The sequence below is a fragment of the Macaca fascicularis genome, chromosome 6 (assembly GCF_037993035.2).
Source record: "Macaca fascicularis isolate 582-1 chromosome 6, T2T-MFA8v1.1".
NCBI lineage: Eukaryota > Metazoa > Chordata > Mammalia > Primates > Cercopithecidae > Macaca > Macaca fascicularis.
In genome coordinates, this window is record NC_088380.1 from 103,230,133 (window position 1) to 103,249,546 (window position 19,414).

The following is a 19,414-nucleotide window of genomic DNA, read 5'->3' on the forward strand; positions in this document are numbered from 1 at the left end:
CCCAGATCACCAGGAAACAGGACTGCCATATGAGACACTAAGCCCATCCACTGGAAAGGAAATCTGGCTGGGCAGTAGAAGGAAATTCACACAGGTTACCCCAGCCCAACGGCAGGAACAACATGAAGAAAACAAAAAATAACTGACTGGAAAGCCATAGCCTGGCTAGCAAATTCAAAACAGAGCCACAATCCTAGCAGCACATATCACTGCAACACAGAGCTTCAGTCAGTGTGCTCACACTTTAAGTAGAAAGGTAAAATGTCCATGTTTTTGGAACAAAGGGCTATTTTTATGTGTGTGTGTGATGTCAGAACAAACTGTTGGCAAGGAAATAGAAATAGGCGCCCTTACACATTGACAGTGAGATAACAGTATGGCCCTAACAGAAGGGAATCGAGCAACACCCATCAACATTTAAAATGTGCAGAACCCTGAATCCCACAATTCCATTTCTAGCAATGCATCCTATGAACATATTGATGCAAATATGGAAGAATTACGTACAACTCAGCATTGATTAATCCAAACGGTTGGGAATAACCTAAATATTTACCAGTGGGGAACTGATGGAGAACACTGTTTATCTTATGCCAACATCTGTGTTTTAAAAAGAAGATACATAGGCTGGGTGCAGTCGCTCACACATGTAATCCCAGCACCTTGAGAGGCTGAGGCAGGTGGATCAAGAAGCCAAGATATCCAGACCATCCTGGCCAACACGGTGAAACCCCGTCTCTACTAAAAATACAAAAATAATCTGGGCATAGTGGCGCGCGCCTGTAGTCCCAGCCACTCAGGAGGTTGAGGCAGGAGAATCGCTTGAACCCAGGAGGTGGAGGTTGCAGTGAGCTGAGATCACGCCAGCCTGGTGACAGAGCAAGACTCCATCTTGGAAAAACAAACAAGCAAACAAACAAACAAAACTGGCAACAGTGGTCACAGAGCAGTGATGGGAGTAGGACTGCCTTTCACTCTCCAGGACCTTTTGAATGTCGCTCATATTACATACTCAAAATATATGACTACAGTAAATATTTTCAGAGTAACTATGAAAAACTGGGGAAATAATAATATCTAACACACAGGACTGCTGCATAATTAAAGGATGAAAAACATTAATCACTATCAGAGTTCAAAGGAAGAAAGATTAATTCTAGCTTGGATGTCAGAGCGGGGATCATGTAAAGGAAGTGAGTATTTCAAGTCTTGAAGGATGGAGAAGATTTAAAGAGGCAGAAGTGTGGAGATGATGTCCCAGATGGAGATAAGAACATAGGCGAAGACGATGTCCCAGACGGAAATAAGAACACAGGTGAAGACGATGTCCCAGATGGAGATAAGTACATAGGCAAAGACGATGTCCCAGACGGAAATAAGAACACAGGTGAAGACGATGTCCCAGATGGAGATAAGTACATAGGCAAAGACGATGTCCCAGACGGAAATAAGAACACAGGTGAAGACGATGTCCCAGATGGAGATAAGAACATAGGCAAAGAAGATGAAGAGATGAGAAGGTATAAATTCTAAATGCAGCTCTCAGGCTGGGCTTCAGAACAGCGCTTAGGCAACAAGTTGGAATGCAAGGCTGATGGCGGGAATGGAAACACTGCAACCCAACTTGCATATCACGCCCAGATCATGAGCCTTGAATGCCAAGCCAGGGAACCCGTCCTTGATCTTAACAACAAAAAATCACTGGGCTGGGCGTGTGGCTCACGCCTGTAATCCAGTGCTTTGAGAGGCTGAGGTGAGAGGACTGCTTGAGGCCAGGAGTTTGAAACCACTCTGGACAACACAGCAAGACTCTGACCTTACAAAAAATTTAAAAATTAGCTAGGCAGTGCTGGGATTACAGGTGTGAGCCACCACACCCGGCCTGGTTTCTCTACTTCTAAGGGCACTAATCCTGTCAGACCAGGGCCCACGCTCATGACCTCATCTAACCCTAATCACCTCTCAAAGGTCCTATCCCCTAATACCATCACACTGGCAGTTAGGGTTCCAGTACAAGAATCTGGAGGGGACATTAACATTCAGTTTATAACAATGTCTTTTCAATCCTGTTGAAAAAAACAACCAAATGAGTAGGCAAAGAAGTACCTTATATGTAAACAAGTCAGAACTTTTCATATTTCTGCGAACACATTAAGGTCAATTTAAAATGTCTGATAACAAGAGTCAGAAGCAGAGATAAATGAAAGTTAGTTACTCTGCATTTTAGGCCCACCTTGAGTTGTCTTCCAATGACATTGTGGCACAAAGAACACTGCTTTCTATTCCTGGTTTTGCCACCAAAGAAGCTGGAACATTTCCCTGTATTTCTGTTTATCTTGAAAATCACTGGGCTGACCTAGCAGACCTCCAAGGTCCCTTCCATTCACAAATTCCACAAATAACTTCCTACCAACAGAGGCTACACAAATAAACTACACTGACGAAGGGGAAAGCTAACACTAGCAAACAATGAGATGCACACAAGACAAGACGTATAGAGAAGTGGATCAACCACAAACTGGTGGACGATGAGCCGGCGGGGGATAAAAACACATTCCCTAACGATGGACAGACAGGAAATGGCGCTGAGGTAGTATTGTTGAAGATTTCCTATTTTACAACTTCAAGATAAATGGCCCAATTGTTTATATTCATTCTGATTAAATGTGAACGTGAAAACTTCCTCCAGGGGACACAGACATCTAAAAAGTTCCCAATGTATCCAATTTGTCATTTGATATTTTTACTGACAAGAAAAATGAGGGACTGAATATACAAACAGAACATGCCTGATCATATGTATAAAGACAGAACTCAGACCACAACCTGTAGCTGCCCACCCAGGAAACCAATCCCCTATCTACAGTAAACAGCTAGGAGGCCAGCCAGGCTAGCACATGAGACAGGAAGCCAGACTGCTCTCTCTCCACAACCCAGAAACTAAACCACGATTCTGTCCGTGGCCAGGACTTGACTCAAAACTGACAGCCACCCTAATTTTGGCCCCTATTTCCATTTAGGATAATTCAAAGAAAGCCAAATACACCCCTAACGAATCACATAGGACACCCCACTTCTGCACAGCCGCCTCCAGCCCCCACAACAGCCTCCACTGAGAGCCATTCTTTTCCATCCTGAAGCTTCCCCACTCCTCATCTGCCACTCACTTGCATGTCAGTCTCTGCCACACGCAAGTGATGGTGCCGACTCCCTTGCCACAGCAGCTCTGAGAAAGTCATCTCTGCCTGTCTCATGTGGGCGGCCTTCCTTTATTTCCCCCAAAGAATAAGTCTTAAATGAGGGGCTTCTCTCTCTATGGCCCAGCTACACAATTCAGAAGCCCAGCATGGCAATTCCAAGCCTGGAAAGACCATACACCCCTCAGGTCTTCTTTCCACAAAACACAACTTCCTTGAGTTCTTCAGTCACTCCCCACTAACCGGGGAAGGAACCATGTGTTATGGAAAGATCAAGGGCTTTGAAGTCAAACTTCTGAGTTCATCAAGTACTTCATCTTTCCACTTAAATTACATGGCCCTGCCCAGGCGTGGTGGCTCACACCTGTAATCCCAGCACTTTGGGAGGCCGAGTTGGGCGGATCACCCAAGGTTGGGAGTTCAAGACCAGCCTAACCAACATGGAAAAACCCCGTCCCTACTAAAAATATGAAATCAGCCTGGTGTGGTGGCTCATGCCTGTCATCCCAGCTACTCGGGAGGCTGAGGCAGGAGAATCACTTGAACTTGGGAAGCAGAGGTTGTGGTGAGCCAAGATCACGCCATTGCACTCCAGCCTAGACAAGAAGAGCAAAACTCTGTCTCAAAAAAAAAAAAAAAAAAAAAAACAAAACAAATGACGTGACCTTGAACAATTTTCTTAACTTCTCTAAGCTTCTATCTTCATCTTCAATAAAATAATTTTACCTCTAAGATTGCATTAAATGGAATCCCACATGTAAAACAGCTGACAAATGTTAGGGACCCAACAGCTGTGTGCTCCTACTGCTGCCCCACTTTACCCCAAGGGAGAAGTGCAAGATGTCCAGAAAAAGCCTGTTGATCCCTACACCTCAGCATCCTGTGTTCACACAAGGCGCAGTGGCATCCAGACTTACCTGGGTCACCCAAAGACAAGCCATGTTTTGATTTGTCAACTTAGGTACACATGGCTTCTAATGTTCACCATATATGATCCATAATTTAGAAGAGATTTTCCTACACTACCCCGCGGTTCTATTTTAGCAGACTTAGATGTGCCATAATAGCTCACTCTCTTAAGCCCTCTTCAGTATCAAAAACAAAACTTTAATCTGTAACACAGTTATCAGCCGTGAAAGTGGAAAAGGTACCTATGAGTCAAAATGACCCTCTGCCCCGCTCCACCCCACCCTACAAAAAGCTGTTCAGGAGTATTTGGGCTGCTTATGAGAATGCTGTCTGTATTCCCAGGAACAGACAAACGCCTACCCTGGTTAGAAGCTGCACTGCTCAGCCTCCAGGGTAGAAAGCTCCCCACACCCTCTACCCAAGGAGAAGAGAAGCAAATGGGGTGGCCAGGCTCCAGGACGTGGACTGTTTAGTGTGGTTTCTGCAGTCCAGGTCACCGCCATGGGTGAAGCTTTTCCTTCCTTCTTTTCCAACCAAGTGGCCAAGGTCCTACGGCTGCTGTAGGGCCTCTTCCCCAGGATGAGACAGCCCAGCCATTCCCCTTCCCTCTTTTTTTTTTTTTTTTTTTTTTTTTGAGATGGAGTCTCACTCTGTCACCCAATCTGCACTGCAGTGGTGCAATCTTAGCTCACTGCCACCTCTGCCTCCCGGGTTCAAACAATTCTGCCTCAGCCTCCCTGGTAGCTGGAGTTACAGGCGCCCAGCACCACGCCCAGTTAATTTTTATATTTTTAGTACAGATGGAGTTTCAACTTGTTGGCCAGGCTGCTCTCGAACTCCCGACCTCAGGTGATCCACCTGCCTCGGCCTCCCAAAGTGCTGGGATTACAGGCATGAGCCACCGCATCTGGCCGAGTCAGCCCAGAAATCTTGACTTTTTGTTCTGGCAAAATTACTCTCTTCCACGTCTGCCTTCCAAGTAGCTAAATCAGAGATCTGGCCTTGGGGCAGGCTTGAAGAACCCCTGTTTTTTGGTCCTCAAGAGCTCCTACCAGGGTCTGGGACAATTCCAAGACTTGTGTTCTTAAAGAGGAAAGAAACCTCACATACACGGCTCTCGCAGAGCTCAGGCAGAGCTCAGGCAAGGCTTGGGAGGTGGCCCTAAGGTTTGGGTGTGCCATCTATGATAACAGCTAAGAGATCTGAAGCCAGCTGTCTGGGTTCCAACCTCAATTCCAACAGCACTGGCTGTGTGATGTTAGACAACGTCCCCAGCCTCTCTGTGGTTCAGTTTCCTCACTGTAAAAGGGACACAACAATAGAGCTTCTCTAAAAATTAAGTCAATTGGTGCATATAAGGTATTCAGAACAATGCTTGGCACATGGGGGAGTTCAATAGACACGTAATGAACAGAGTAACTTAGCAATTAGTAAATATACTCATCCAGGACAGGCACGGTGGCTCACGCCTGTAATTCCAAAACTTTGGGAGGCTGAGGCGAGAGGATCACTTGAGCCCAGGAGTTTGAGACTAGCATGGGCAACACAGCAATATTCCATCTCTAAAAATGTGTTTCTGTAACATATATGTCTATATAGACTCATATATTCACAGTGTATTTATAATACACAAAATAGCGGAATACAGACTTAACTATTCACAATGGTTACTTCTAGAGAAGGGGAAATGCAAATTTCAGCTTTTTATGCTACACATATATTCTTGTATCATCTGAAATATTTAAGCAAATTGTATGTATAAATTTGCCCCAAAACACATAGCAGAACAATGTAGTTTTGACTCAAAAATCTTCAAATCATGATGGAATTGTCCTGTGAAAGTAAAGTTATAGAGATGAAAAGTCTCCCTCCAGCCTAAATGCTCTTTCATATGACCTATATTACACACACCAATGCAGACGCCCCAATCCTTTCCCCACGGTCATAAGAATTTTTCAGTGAACTGTATTCCCCTTTACAAACTAGATGATAGTTAGAGTTACCAGGCAAGAACGTGGATCCAGTTCTGCTTTTTCAAAGCCCAATGTTCCTCACATAATAGCAATGCATTCTTCAACCGGTCAACTGCCCCCAACACCTGAGCTCTCTGTTGTACACAACTCAGCGAGGCCTGGGAGAAAGCAGGTGCAAATTTCACTTACTCAGTAACAACACATCCCACCTGATTCCTCTGCTGGGCTAGTTCTCAAGTCATCTTTTTCTAAGCTTTCATTCGGCTCTACCACATGTACCTAGGCTGGGTAAAATACTTTACCAGGTTTTTTTTTTTTTGAGATGGAGTTTCACTCTCTAGCCCAGGCTGGAGTGCAGTGACACCATCTCGGCTCACTGTAACCTCCACCTCCCGGGTTCAAACGATTCTCCTGCTTCAGCCTCTCAAGTAGCTGGGACTACAGGCACACCCAGGACTACCACCACACCCAGCTAATTTTTGTATTTTTAGCAAAGATGGGGTTTCACCATATTGGCCAGGCTGGTCTCAAACTCCTGACCTCATGATCCGTCCGCCTTGGCCTCCCAAAGTGCTGGGAATACAGGCGTAAGTCACCGCACCTGGCCTACTTTACCAGTTTTATTCCTGAATTAAACCTGTTATTACTATCAATAACGTCAATCAGTGCCATTTCATTCACCGTATGACACACACACACAAAGCACTCCATACTCGCTCCACCTATCTGCTTTTCTGCAATGGCCACAGTGTTCCCCATCTTACATGAGAGGCACACACAAAGACAATGACTTCTCCAAGGTTTTGTAATTCACAATCAGTGGCAGAACCAACATGACCAACCACGTCTGGCCAAGGCCTGTGTTTCAGCCACACCATCTGGTTGCTGCCCCAAGGCTCAATGGGCAAGTAACAGATCACTCCGATTGCAGAGGCTTCAGAAATGCCTTCCACCATGGTACAATGGACGGTTCGCTCTCAGAAGGGGAGGCAGGGGTGGAATCAGCACACAGTTCTGCTAGGTTTCTCATGCAGGGCACAGACTATGTGTATTTTGTGCCTTGCTTTGCAGTTGAAATGTCTCCTGCCCCCTGTACAACAGCTTTCTTTGTCCTCTCCACATAAAAGTACAACTGAGGTCCTCAGGGGAAGGCAGTGATCACTGCCCTGTGCCACACCTGACTGATGTCCAAACAAGTGGACACACAGGCTCTTCTCTTATGGCCCAGGCTGCCCCCATCTGCTAAGCATCAACAACTACACATAGGATTTGCAGAACATGAATGACATGGAGGTGACTGCTTTATCTCTGTTGAAAACTTACTGCACTCTCTTAAAAAAGGGAATTCAGGAAAAACTGAACATTTGAGGCTGGCTGGCTGTAATCTTCAGCTGCTGAGAAAGCCTCAGCTGCTCGGTTCCACTGTGGAAATCCAACTCCTCCCTCAAAGTCCAACTCAAGTACACCTCCTCTGCGGTGACTGCCCCTTCCTCCCTTTCACAAGCATGTGTTCTCTCTGCAGTCCCAGAGCATTCTATCGCCACCTCTGGAGCCACACTGTCCCAGCCTACAGCCAGCTCAGCGCACAGCTGCCTCTCCCTTTGTGTACCTGCAGGCCCCACCTGGGCTGGAAGGCTGCCTCCTTCTCCTCCGCACAGAGGCGGCACTCAGGAACTACTGAATGAGGGAGGGAGTGGATGAGCAAGATCAGCCAAGGGCTACAGGGAGTGACCTGCAGCTCCCAGCAGGAACAGCCCCTGCCCTGCCAATCCGGAGGTGCTGGCTCTGTTCTCAGCAGGGCCGCTAAAAGCTCCCTTATAACAGCTCTAGGACACGACGGTCAACTTGGTGTCAGGCCCTAGAGACACCGAAACTCCTAACAAATAAAGAGGCCGCGTATGCAGCATGCTCGTTAAAAGCACAGGCTTCGGAGTCAGAGCTTGAATTCCGCTTATTATGTGACCTTGAGCAAGTTACTCAATGCATCAGTCTCATTTTGTCACCGGCAAAATGAGGACATTATCTGCCACACAGTGTTGCTGAAAAAGTAAGAGAGGTGACAGACGCAAAGTGCTTGGCACTTACTTACTCTTATTGGTTTATTACAAAGAAGAGAACACGGGAACAGCCAAATGCAAGAGAGGCACAGGGCACACCACGGGGCAGAGAGGTCGAGGCTCCCATGCCTGGAAGTGCCACCTCCCCAGCACCAAATGAGTTCACCAAACCAGAAGCTCCCCAAACCCAGTATTTAGAGGGTTTTATGGAGTTTTAATAACATCAACATGATTAAGTCACTGGCTACCCGTGACTAGCTCAATCTCCAGCCTGTCTCATCTCCCCTCCCAGAGGTAGGTGTGGGGCTGACATGTCCAACTCTATAATCATGACTCATCTTTCTGGCAACCAGCCCTGATCCTGAACCTGTCTAGGGGCCGAAGCCCCCTGTCATCTCATTATCATACAAAAGACACTCCTATCGCCCCAGAGATTCCCAAAGTCTTAGAAGCTCTTGTGTCAGGTATTGAAACCTAAGACCAAATATTATAACCAATGATGTTCCTATCACTCAGGAAATTACAAGGGTTTTAGAAGCTGTGGGCCAAAAACCAGGAAGAATACTAAATATATACACTATTATACTATGTATCCCACTATCACAATAATTTTTTTTGAGACAGAGTCTACCTCTGTTGCCCAGGTTGGAGTGCAGTGGTGCAATCTCAGCTTATGGTGCGATCTCAGCTCACTGCAACCTCCACCTCTCAGGTTCAAGCAATTCTTGTGCCTTATCCTCCTGAGTAGCTGGAACTACAGGTGTGCAACACTACAACTGACTAATTTTTGTATTTTTTAGTAGAGACGGGGTTTCACTGTGTTGGCCAGGCTGGCCTTCAACTCCTGGCCTCAAGTGATCTGCCCACCTCGGCCTCCCAAAAATCTGGGATAAGTCACGAGCCACCGTGCCTGGCCTCACTAGCACAATAATTATACTGAGAGGATGGGGGAGAAAAACGTGGGCAACAGGAGGAGCGGGGAAGGTAAGCAGCCTGAATCCTTGTCTTCCATAGTAGGACACCTCCCTGTCTTTCACACAATCTAGAAGAACGAGCTAAAACATAAACACAGTAACCTCCAAGGAGCAGGGATCAGAGTGGAGAAGGGTAAGGTGGGGGATTGCTGGGTTTTGTCCTAAGCCTTGTTAATTTCTGACTCTTAGAACTGTAGGCCTGTACAACTTTGCTAAAAATGAGTATTTACCTGTAATCCCAGCACTTTGGGAAGCCAACGTGGGCGGATCACGAGGTCAGGAGATCGAGACCATCCTGGCTAACACGGTGAAACCCCGTCTCTACTAAAAATACAAAATACTAGCCAGGCGTGCTGGCAGGCGCCTGTAGTCCCAGCTACTCAGGAGGTTGAGGCAGGAGAATGGTGTGAACCCAGGAGGCGGAGCTTGCAGTGAGCTGAGACTATGCCACTGCACTCCAGCCTGGGCGACAGAGCGAGACTCCATCTCAAAAAAAAAAAAAAAGAGTATTTAGTTTTTAAACAAAATCTGATATTTGACCAACAACAATAGTATATTAAGTGATATGGTTTTTTGTTTTTGTTTGAGAGAGGGTCTTGCTCTGTTGCCTGGGCTGGAGTGCGGTGGTATAATTCTAACTTACTACAGCCTCAAATTATTGGGATCAGGTGATCAACCTCTCGAGCAGCTAGAACCACAGGTGTGCACCACCATGCCCAGCATTCTTTCTCTCTTTTTTTTTTTTTTTTTGGTAGAGGTGGAGGTCTTGCTATGTTGCTGGTCTTAAATTGCTGACCTCAGTGGATCCTACTGCCTCAGCCTCCCTAAGTTCTGGGATTACAGGTGTGAGCCACCACACCAGGCCAAAGTGGTGTATAATAAAATTTTTTGGAATCCAACCACTTTGAAAAAGTATGGAGAGCTATAAATCATCTCCCCATAAACACACATGGATGCAGATACACAAAATTGTTGCACAGGATTTTGGGGACTTCATAAAGTCCTGAAAGCCAGGTTAAAAACCTTAGGACTATACATTCTGGTTTCTTTTTTTTTCTTTTTTTTTTTTTTTTGAGACAGTCTTGCTTTGTCATTCAGGCTGGAGTGCAGTGGCGTGATCTCCGCTCACTGCAAGGTCTGCCTCCCAGGTTCACGCCATTCTCCTGCCTCAGCCTCCCGAGTACCTGGGACTACAGGCGCCCGCCACCATGCCCGGCTAATTTTTTGTATTTTTAGTAGAGGCAGGGTTTCACCATAGCCAGGATGGTCTCAATCTCCTGACCTCGTGATCCACCCTCCTCGGTCTCCCAAAGTCTGGGATTACAGGCGTGAACCACCGCGCCCGGCCCTAGATTCTGGTTTATTAAAGGAAATGCATTTCAAGTCAGAGTTTGTCATTTATTGCACAGGAAAATAAAAACTTAGTTAAGAAAATCAAAAACACCCACATGATAAAATGAGGTCCTACTTGGTTTTAAACTACTTGGTGACCACCATCAGTTGTTTGCTTGACCACAGGATGCACCTAATTCCTAACTATGAATAAAGGTACAAACATTGTTTATTGGGCTTTTGGCTTCAGCCTTGAAACAATCAGATTCTCTCAAACTCAGGAATGTGAATCGCTGTTGGGTTGATGCAGCTGTTTCCATTCTAGAAATGGACCTGGAATCATGTACTTTTCGCCCATGAAGAGTCCTTTGTGCAAAACTTGAAAAGGGAAGGTCCCAAATTCCCCATATGGTATTTCTTCCAGTAGAGGAATTACTCTAATGACTTCTTAGCAAAACTTACATGATCAGGGCAGGCCATCAAAATACTCCAGAAAACAAAGTTTAGCTCCATTTCTGATGGACCTGTCTCCACTGCTATCAGTCTCACCAACAGCCTCACATCAAGTCAGAGGAACGGTTTTTTCATTTAAGAAGGATCTTCATGGCTGGGTGTGGTCGCTCACGCCTGTAATCCCAGCACTTTGGGAGGCCAAGTTGGGTGGATCACGAGGTCAGGATTTTGTGACCAGCCTGGCCAACATACTGAAACCCCGTCTGTACTAAAAATACAAAAATTAGCCAGGCTTGGTGGCACGTGCCTGTGGTCCCAGCTACTTAGGAGGCTGAGGCAGGAGAACTGCTTGAACCTGGGAGGTGGAAGTTGTGGTGAGCCAAGACTGCACCACTGCACTTCAGCCCGGGCAAGAGAATGAGACTCCGTCTCAAAAGAAAAAAAAAAAAAAAAAAAAAAGGGACCTTCATGTTCCTGCCAACTTGCAAAAAAATTAAATAAATAAATAAATAAATAATTGATATCTGTTAACCAGAGGTGACAAAAAGCACCTCCCAGGCTGCTGTAGTAAGTGGATCCGTAACTGTGGTGGGAGATTCCAACCCCCGAGACCTGTGACTATGTCGTGCAGCAAAAGGGCTTGGCCACAGGCCTTAGGAAGAGTATCCTGGGCTATCCAGGGAGGTCCAATCTAATCCCATGAGCCTCTAAGAGCATAGAACTGGCCAGGCGCGGTGGCTCACACCCGTAATCTCCACACTTTGGAAGGCTAAGGCAGGCAGATCACGAGATCAAGAGATGGAGACCATCCTGGCTAAAATGGTGAAACCCATCTCTACTAAAAATACAAAAATTAGTTGGGTGTCATCGCGGGCAACTGTAGTCCCAGCTACTCAGGAGGCTGAAGCAGGGGAATCACTTGAACCCAGGAGGTAGAGGTTGCAGTGAGCTGAGATCATGCTACTGCACTCCAGCCTGGGCAACAGTGCGAGATTCCATCTCAAAAAAATATTTTAAAATAGGGAATAGAACTTTCTCCGAGTGCAAGAAGAGAAATGCACAAAGGGGAACGGGAGAGCCTGACCAGGTCCCTGGCCTACCTAGTCCTGAGCTGATGGGACCACGTACAAAGACCAGATAGAGGCCTCAGGAGCTGAGGGCAGCTCCCAACAGATGGAGAGCAAGGGAACAGACACCTCAGTCCTGCAACCACAAGGAACTATATTTGGCCAAAAGCACTTGGAAACAATTCTCCAGTGAGGAATGCAGCCCAGCCCACATGGTGATTTTTGCCCAGTCACATCCACGTCAGTCTTCTGCCCCATAGAACTGTGAGATGATACAATTTCAATTGTTTTAAGCCACTAAATTTGTGGAAATGTGGTAAAGCAGCAACAGAAATGAATACAGTGATTCACGTGGAAACCCCTAGAAGAGTTCCTGGCACAGTGTTGACACCTGACAAGCGTTTCCTGATTTCCTTACATCGCAAGGCAGGGCTGGCCACACTCCATCCAAAACAATAAATGATAGACTTGTTCTGACAAAACAGATTCAGTGAATTATAAATGGCCCAGAACACCTACAAATTTTAGGTTTCAGGTAAGTGATTGCCTTTCTTTTCACTTAGAAGCCTCCCAATGCTCATCTTACTGATAAACTCTAAGTACCAGGCAGGAGACTAAACACCAGACAAACCCAGCCCCAGATGCCCCAAGGGAGCCCATCCCAGCACTCACTCTCCGCTGCACTGAAATGATGTCCAGGTCAGTTTATCCCACTAGACCAAGAACTCCAGCTCTCCACGTGTGAGTCACCAGTGCTGCCTCTGCATCTCTGCTTCTAGGATGGTGCTTCTGCACTTCACAGGAAATCTGTATCAATGTTTGTCAACACTATATATGACAGTGTCACTTAATATCTGCACAGAAAACATAAATTCTTTGAGGACCAGGGCTGGGTTTATTAGCCTTTGTAATCCCACTGCCACTGTCTGAGACATCAGAGGCACTCGGTAGAAGTTGGTGAAGAGAAAGAAAAGGCAGAGGAGAGACAGGAAAGCAGGACCAACACCGCAGACACAGATTCTGAGGTGGCCGGAGGAGAGGCAGGGCAGAGAAACTTCCTGGATGCTGGAATGGGGTTCACTGTGATATCTGCTGCTGGATTTCAAATGTCAAAGGTGACGCTTTGCTGACCTTGACCTCTGACTGCCCTTTAGCTTTCCCAACCTCAACACAGGGCACTTAGAAACTGCAATGTCAAGAAATTATGCTTCATTAAAGCATGGGAATGTTATTTACATGGACGTTCATTACTGAATTTTTTACATGGGAATGTAAATAATTGAAGAGATTGTTAAAGATTAAATCATGCACATTCAATAACTTTGTAAAATATTAATGATAACTGAAACACAAATTTTGATGTTCCCCAAAAATGCTAAAATATAAAAAAATACTGGCCAATTAAAGATAGAAAACAATCCTAATGCAGCTCCCCAACAGACACATTAAAACTTCTCTATACATTAAATATTTCGGATTTCAAAGGAAAACCCAGATTCATTCCATTCTTAATATGGCGTTAAAAAAAAAAATCTTAGGTAATACAATATTTCATTTAAAATTTACAAAATTCCATTACATTCATTATTTCATTTGATCCTCAAAACAATCTCCTGAGTTAGGCAGAACAGGTATTATTAACAACTAACTCCATTTTACAGGTAAGGGAACTGAAGTTCAGCAAGTACTTGGGCTTAACAAAAGCTTTAATAGGGCCACATATCAAAACCAAATCCTCTGCTCAAAAGAACTAGAATAAGTTATCTTTTACATATTATTCATACTTATATCCTGTCAATATCCAAAAATGTTTTGAGGTAGCCTGCAATAATAGACACCTATCCAATAAAAACATTAAAACGAAAAACAGGGGGAAAAAAAAACAGCAGGTGACATGGGAGACAGACGAAGGTAGATAGCAAAGACTGAGACTTATAATCTAAGAAAACTTCATCTCTGACCTTCCAGTTCCAGGGAGATAACGCTAAGGAAACAAGATGGTTTATAGACTCATAAACTGACAAAAGAGAGGTTGCATCAGTTCTTAACTCTGAAACACTCCTAGCAGCCACAGCAAATCTCTAGGACAACATACCAATGGCATCAAAGCAAGAGTATACTTCGGGATAGAGTGAATTAAGTTCCCTGTTTGGGACCCAGGCCAGGGCTAGAGAAAAGAACTCTGAAATGTAGAGCTCAAAAATACATCCTCTGTCGGCCAGGCGCAGTGGCTCACACCTGTAATCCCCAGCACTCTGGAAGGCCGAGGCGGGCAGATCACGAAGTCAGGAGATGGAGACCATCCTGCCTAGCACAGTGAAATCCTGTTTCTACTAAAAATACAAAAAATTAGCCGGGCATGGTGGCAGGCGCCTATAGTCCCAGCTGCTTGGGAGGCTGAGGTAGGAGAATGGAGTGAAGCCAGGAGGCGGAGCTTGCAGTGGGCCAAGATCCTGCCACTGCACTCCAGCATGGGCAACAGAGCAAAACTCCGTCACCAAAAAAAAAAAAAAAAAAAAAAAACATATATATATATATATATATACCCTCTGTCTTCTCCATACCCATGTGTCCCCTTCTGTGAGAGACTTCCTTACACCATTGCGGGGAAGAGAATTTTTCTCTGCTATATTTGCTTGAAAGAATTAAAGGTGTAGGGCAAAAATTCTTGGAAATTATGTAGTTTACGATCCTCAAAAGTGAGAAAAATGAAGCCCAGAAGAGAAGGCCTTCCAGGAAAATTCCAGAGCCAGAGGTAGACCCAGTACATTGTTTTTGTTTTTGTTTTGAGAGGAAGTCTCACTCTATGGCCCAGGCTGGAGTGCAGTGCAGCCATTTCACTCACTGCCACCTCCGCCTCCCGGGTTCAAGCTATTCTCCTGCCTCAGCCTCCTGAGGAGCTGCGATTACAGGCGCCCACCACCACACCCAACTAATTTTTGTATTTTTAGTAGAGACAGGGTTTCACCATGTTGGCCAGGTTGGTCTCCAACTCCTGACCTCAAGTGATCCGCCTGCCTAGACCTCCCAAAGTCCTCGGATTACAGGCGTGAGCCACCGTACCAGGCAGACCTGTTAAGTTTTAATCAAGTACTCTGAACTATGCAACAAACGCTAGGAAGTAATAGAAAAAAAATTAATCTAAAAACCCTCTGGAGAGTCAAGGAATTGCAGATTTAAAATAGCACGAATACTTGGATTCACGGTATTGAAAAAGGACCTCGCATTTACCCACGCGCGCGGGTCCACGCAGCCACCTATATAGGTGACAAAACACTCAGGAAGCCCTCATGCGGGGCCGGGAAAGAGCCCCCACGCAGAGTCACGGACTCCCTCGTCCGAAGGTCCGCGCAGTCCCCTCGGTGAGTCTAGGGAAGCAGTCTCGCTGCGAGGGAGGGCGAGGAGGGCGGCGGAGTCTCCCTCTCGCGGTGGCCCGGACCCCGCCCCACGAGTGGGCCCTCGCAGGGCCCCCTCTGCTGCACGCGGGGACCAGCCACGCTGCGGGGAACCGGGCAGAAGCCAGCGCCTGGGTCCATGCAGTCCCCTCCGCGGCAGACGCGGGGAGCCGGGGAGCAGTAGGGACCGGCCCTCACCCGCAGGGCGACCAGGACACCCCGCGGGCCCACGAGGTACCGCAGCAGGCGCTAAGCCCCCGGTGCCGCCCAAGGCCGAGACAAAGCCCTGGAGCAAGGACCCCGGATCCCAACCTCAGACCCTGCGGAGCCCAGCTCGGAGCCGCCAGGCGCGGGGCAGAGACCCCCGCCCGGTCCGGAGACCCCGTCGCCCGTCGCGCCCTCTCACCTCAGGCTGCCGCCTCGCAGCGCTCGCTCCTCGCCGCGGCGCCTGGGCCGACTGGAGCGCAGCTGAGCAGCCGACAGAGCCGCGGCAGCCTCAACAATGGAGCCCCGGGGCGGGGCCGCCGCCGCCGCTTCAGCCCGTGTTCCCCGCTCAGGATCCGGCTCGGATCAACGAGCTGCAGCTGGCGCGGGGTTGCGGCCGGGAAACACACCGCGCAGGTGCACACGGCCCAGCCCGCCGCCCGCAGCCCCGCCCCCAGCGGAGCCGGGCGCCCAGGGCCCGCCCCCCGGGCAATGGGGAGCGAGCTGCGCGGAGAGGGCGGGGCCTGGGGGAACAAAGGCAGGTTGGGCGGGGCGGCGCTGGGACTGGGCGTGCGGTGTCCCGCGGGAGGACCGGACCCAAGAGCTGGCCGGATCCTGGCCTCCTAGAAGACCCAGCTCAACGTCCACCTGCAGTCTGCCCTACAGGACGCGCTCATCTCAAGCCCAGAACTCAGGCTTTTAGGGCAGAGAGCGAGAGACAGGCTTGCTTTACAAAAAAGGAAACTGAGGTTCAAGGAATAGGATTGCCTGCTGCCCGAAGTCACGTAGTCCCATTCACTCGTTCACCTTGTCATTCAGCAAACATTTGGAAGCACGTATGGTGGGCGTTAGGAGTGAAGTAGGGCCAGGCGCGGTGGCTCGCTCCTGTAATCCCAGCAGTTTGTGGGACGGAGGCAGGTGGATCACTTGAGGCCAGGAGTTCGAAACCAGCCTGGCCAACAAGATGAAACCCCATCTCTGCTAAAAATAAAAAAACTTAGCCGATCGTGGTGACGCGTCCCTATGGTCCCAGTTACTGGGAAGACTGAGGCAGGAGAATCGTTTGAGCCCGGGAGGTGGAGGTTGCAGTGAGCTGAGATGGTGCCACTGCATGCGCTCCAGCCTGGGCGACAGAATGAGACTCTGTCTCCAAAAAAAAAAAAAAAAAAAATTAATAGAGGGGAAGTAAAAACGAACTTAGGCCTTCCCTGAAGGAGCTCGGCCAAGGAGTACCTGAAATGTCTCTGCATCTCTTTAAGGTCTGATAAAGGAACCAGGAGCAAGCGCTAATCACTTCCCTTTCCTACCTCAGAACTTTCATGTGTTTGCTGTTCCCAGCCTGAAATGCCAAGTACCAATGGTATTTATTTATTTATTTATTTATAGAAATGAGGTCTCCCTATGTTGCCCAGGCTGGTCTCAAACTCCTGGCCTCAAGCTATCCTCTCGTCTCAGCCTCCCAAAGTATTGGGATTGCAGGCATGAACCACTGTCCCAGCCCTGATCGTCTTTAAAACGTCTTTCCTCATCTTATTTGAGTTTCCTGCTCCATGTGACCCCACACCCTTGGTTTCCCTGTACTTCCATAGCTGCTCCTCGGTGGGTCCTGGGGACCCACCCCCTTCTCTGCCCAACTTGTATATGTCTGGACTCAGGCCAAATGCCCTTCCATTTGCAGTGGGCACTGCCACAAGAAATCTCATGCCTTTCCAGGCTTCACAAACCATCCACATGCTCTGCTGCCTGCCAGAGACATCCATCCCAGTCAGATGCCCAGCCCTGACCTTTCCCAAAGGCCCAGCTGGACACAGGGAAACATCTCAAATTTTCCGCGGGCCAAACAGAGTGCTTTATTAGTGCCCTAACCTGCTCATCCACATTCTTGTGATTCTCAGTGAACAGCCCCTCCATCCACCCAGCTGCTCAGGTGAAAATCTCAAATCCTCCTCCAGTCCTTCCTCCTGGAACCTCTCATGCAGCCCTCTGCCTTCCTAGGACACTGAGCACGCCTCACTCCCAGTGCCAGCTGGGGTGCTGTCTGAGTGGCTGCCACCCACTTGGCATGAAGTGTGACCTCTCGCCCGGTGTGGTGGCTTATGCCTGTAGTCACAGCACTTTGGGAGGCTGATGTGGGCAGATCGCTTGAGGCCAGGAGACTGGGACCAGCCGGGCCAATATGGTGAAACTAAAATACAACAATTAGCCAGGCATGGTAATGTATGCCTATCATCCCAGCTACCCTACCCAGGAGGCTGAGGCAGGAAAATTGCTTGAACCTGGGAGGCAGAGGTTGCAGTGAGCCAAGGTCACACCACAGCACTCCAGCCTGGGCAACAGAGCGGGACTCTGTCACAAATTTTAAAAAAGAAGAAGGAGGAGAAGAAGAAGAAGGAGAAGAAGTGTGACCTCTCTAAGGCAAGGCAGTGTCCCACTCTGATTCACTTCCATGTGTAAAACAGGACCTGCGCCCTGAAGGCACTCACTCAGGAAGGCTGCTGGGATGGGTGGATGCACAGTTCAGGTCTTCATGGTGGCTGGGGCTGACCCCATCCCCATCGCTCTTCGCACACACACCTGCACACTCATCACTCCCACGCTCACACCCACCACTGAAAGCCTGGCCCCTAATCTGATTTGCCTAACAAGGTCCCTGGATGAACAACACATGCTTCCCTACCTCTCCCCTGCTAGGGCCCCACCGTGTTCTGGGATGTACTCAGGGATCAGGAGAACAAAACCTCAGGGAGTGAAAGGACATGCCAGGGTGCAGGCCTCTGCATCCCCCTCCATGCCCTCACCCCTGCCTGACACACCCTCACCCCTGTACCTGGCCAGCTCCTACCAACCCTTAAAGTCTCACCAAGTTCAGTGGTGGCAGCCACACCCTAAAGTGACTGACCCCCCAATGACCTATGCCGTTGCATAGTCTTCCTGACCTTGGGTACGAGCAAAACCGGTGACTGGCTTCTAACCCATAGAGCCTGGCAAAAGCAATGGGATGTCATTGTCACAGTGCATCACCTTCGCACACTAGAGAGAAAGGTTCCGCCTGCAGGCGCTACAGGAGGGAGATGCTGTGCTGTGCTGAGAAAGGACCTTCGGAGGGGCCCTGTAGGCAAGGAAGCAAAAAACTGGGTCCTTGCCAAGCGGGTCCGAGGAAATGAATTATGCCAGTAACCTCGGCGGACCTGGAAATGGATTCTGCCCTGGTGGAGCCTCAGATGAGGATGCAGCCCAGCTGCTTAGCGTGAGATCCCAAGCACAGGACCCGCTAAAATGAGCTCAACTCCTAGCTTGCCAAAATTGGCTTAAAGGTGTGTGTTGTTTTAAGCTTCTAAGTGTTTAGTTATTGCCTATGAAAGTGGTAAAATATGAGACAATAACTTAGGTCCCCTCCCCATCACACACATTCTTCTTTCTGGCATTCATCACAATTATACTTATTGATTTAAAATCTCCCTTTTGACTGGGTGCAGTGGCTCAGGATTTCCAGACCAGCCTGGCCAACATGGTGAATCCCCATCTCTACTAAAAATACAAAAATTAGCTAGATGTGGTGGTGCAATCCTGTAATCCCAGCTACTCAGAAGGCTGAGGCAGGAGAATTGCTTGAATCCAGGAGGCAGAGGTTGCAGTGAGCCGAGATTACACCATTGCACTACAGCCTGAGTGACAAGAACAAAACTGTCTCAAAAAAAAAAAAAAAAGAATTGTCTCTTGCCACTAGCATGAAGGTCCCATGAGAAGAAAAATGGAAACTCTTGCTCATAACAGTGCCCCAAATGCCCAGCACGGTGTAGCTCTAGGGCAGTTAGTCGATGGTGGACGCTGCTGGTTGGAGGGCCCTGCTGGC

General features: G+C 48.0%; 1 protein-coding gene and 1 pseudogene across 4 annotated transcripts in view; one reads left to right on the forward strand and one right to left on the reverse strand.

Moving 5' to 3' along the window:
• LOC135971382 (SH3 domain and tetratricopeptide repeat-containing protein 1-like) overlaps positions 1-15,912 on the reverse strand; it is a 52,193-nt gene extending 36,281 nt beyond the window's left edge. For 2 of the 4 annotated variants that reach the window (XM_073993972.1, XM_073993968.1), the window contains exon 1: positions 15,764-15,912. The gene's annotated coding sequence lies outside the window, so the exon portion shown is untranslated. Of the gene's footprint in view, positions 1-12,634; positions 12,752-15,193 lie in introns of all 4 variants that reach the window. The other 2 variants (XM_073993969.1, XM_073993970.1) reach the window with 2 other exon arrangements.
• LOC135971380 (uncharacterized) lies at positions 15,133-16,571 on the forward strand (annotated as a pseudogene).
• The last annotated feature ends 2,843 nt before the right edge of the window (positions 16,572-19,414 follow it).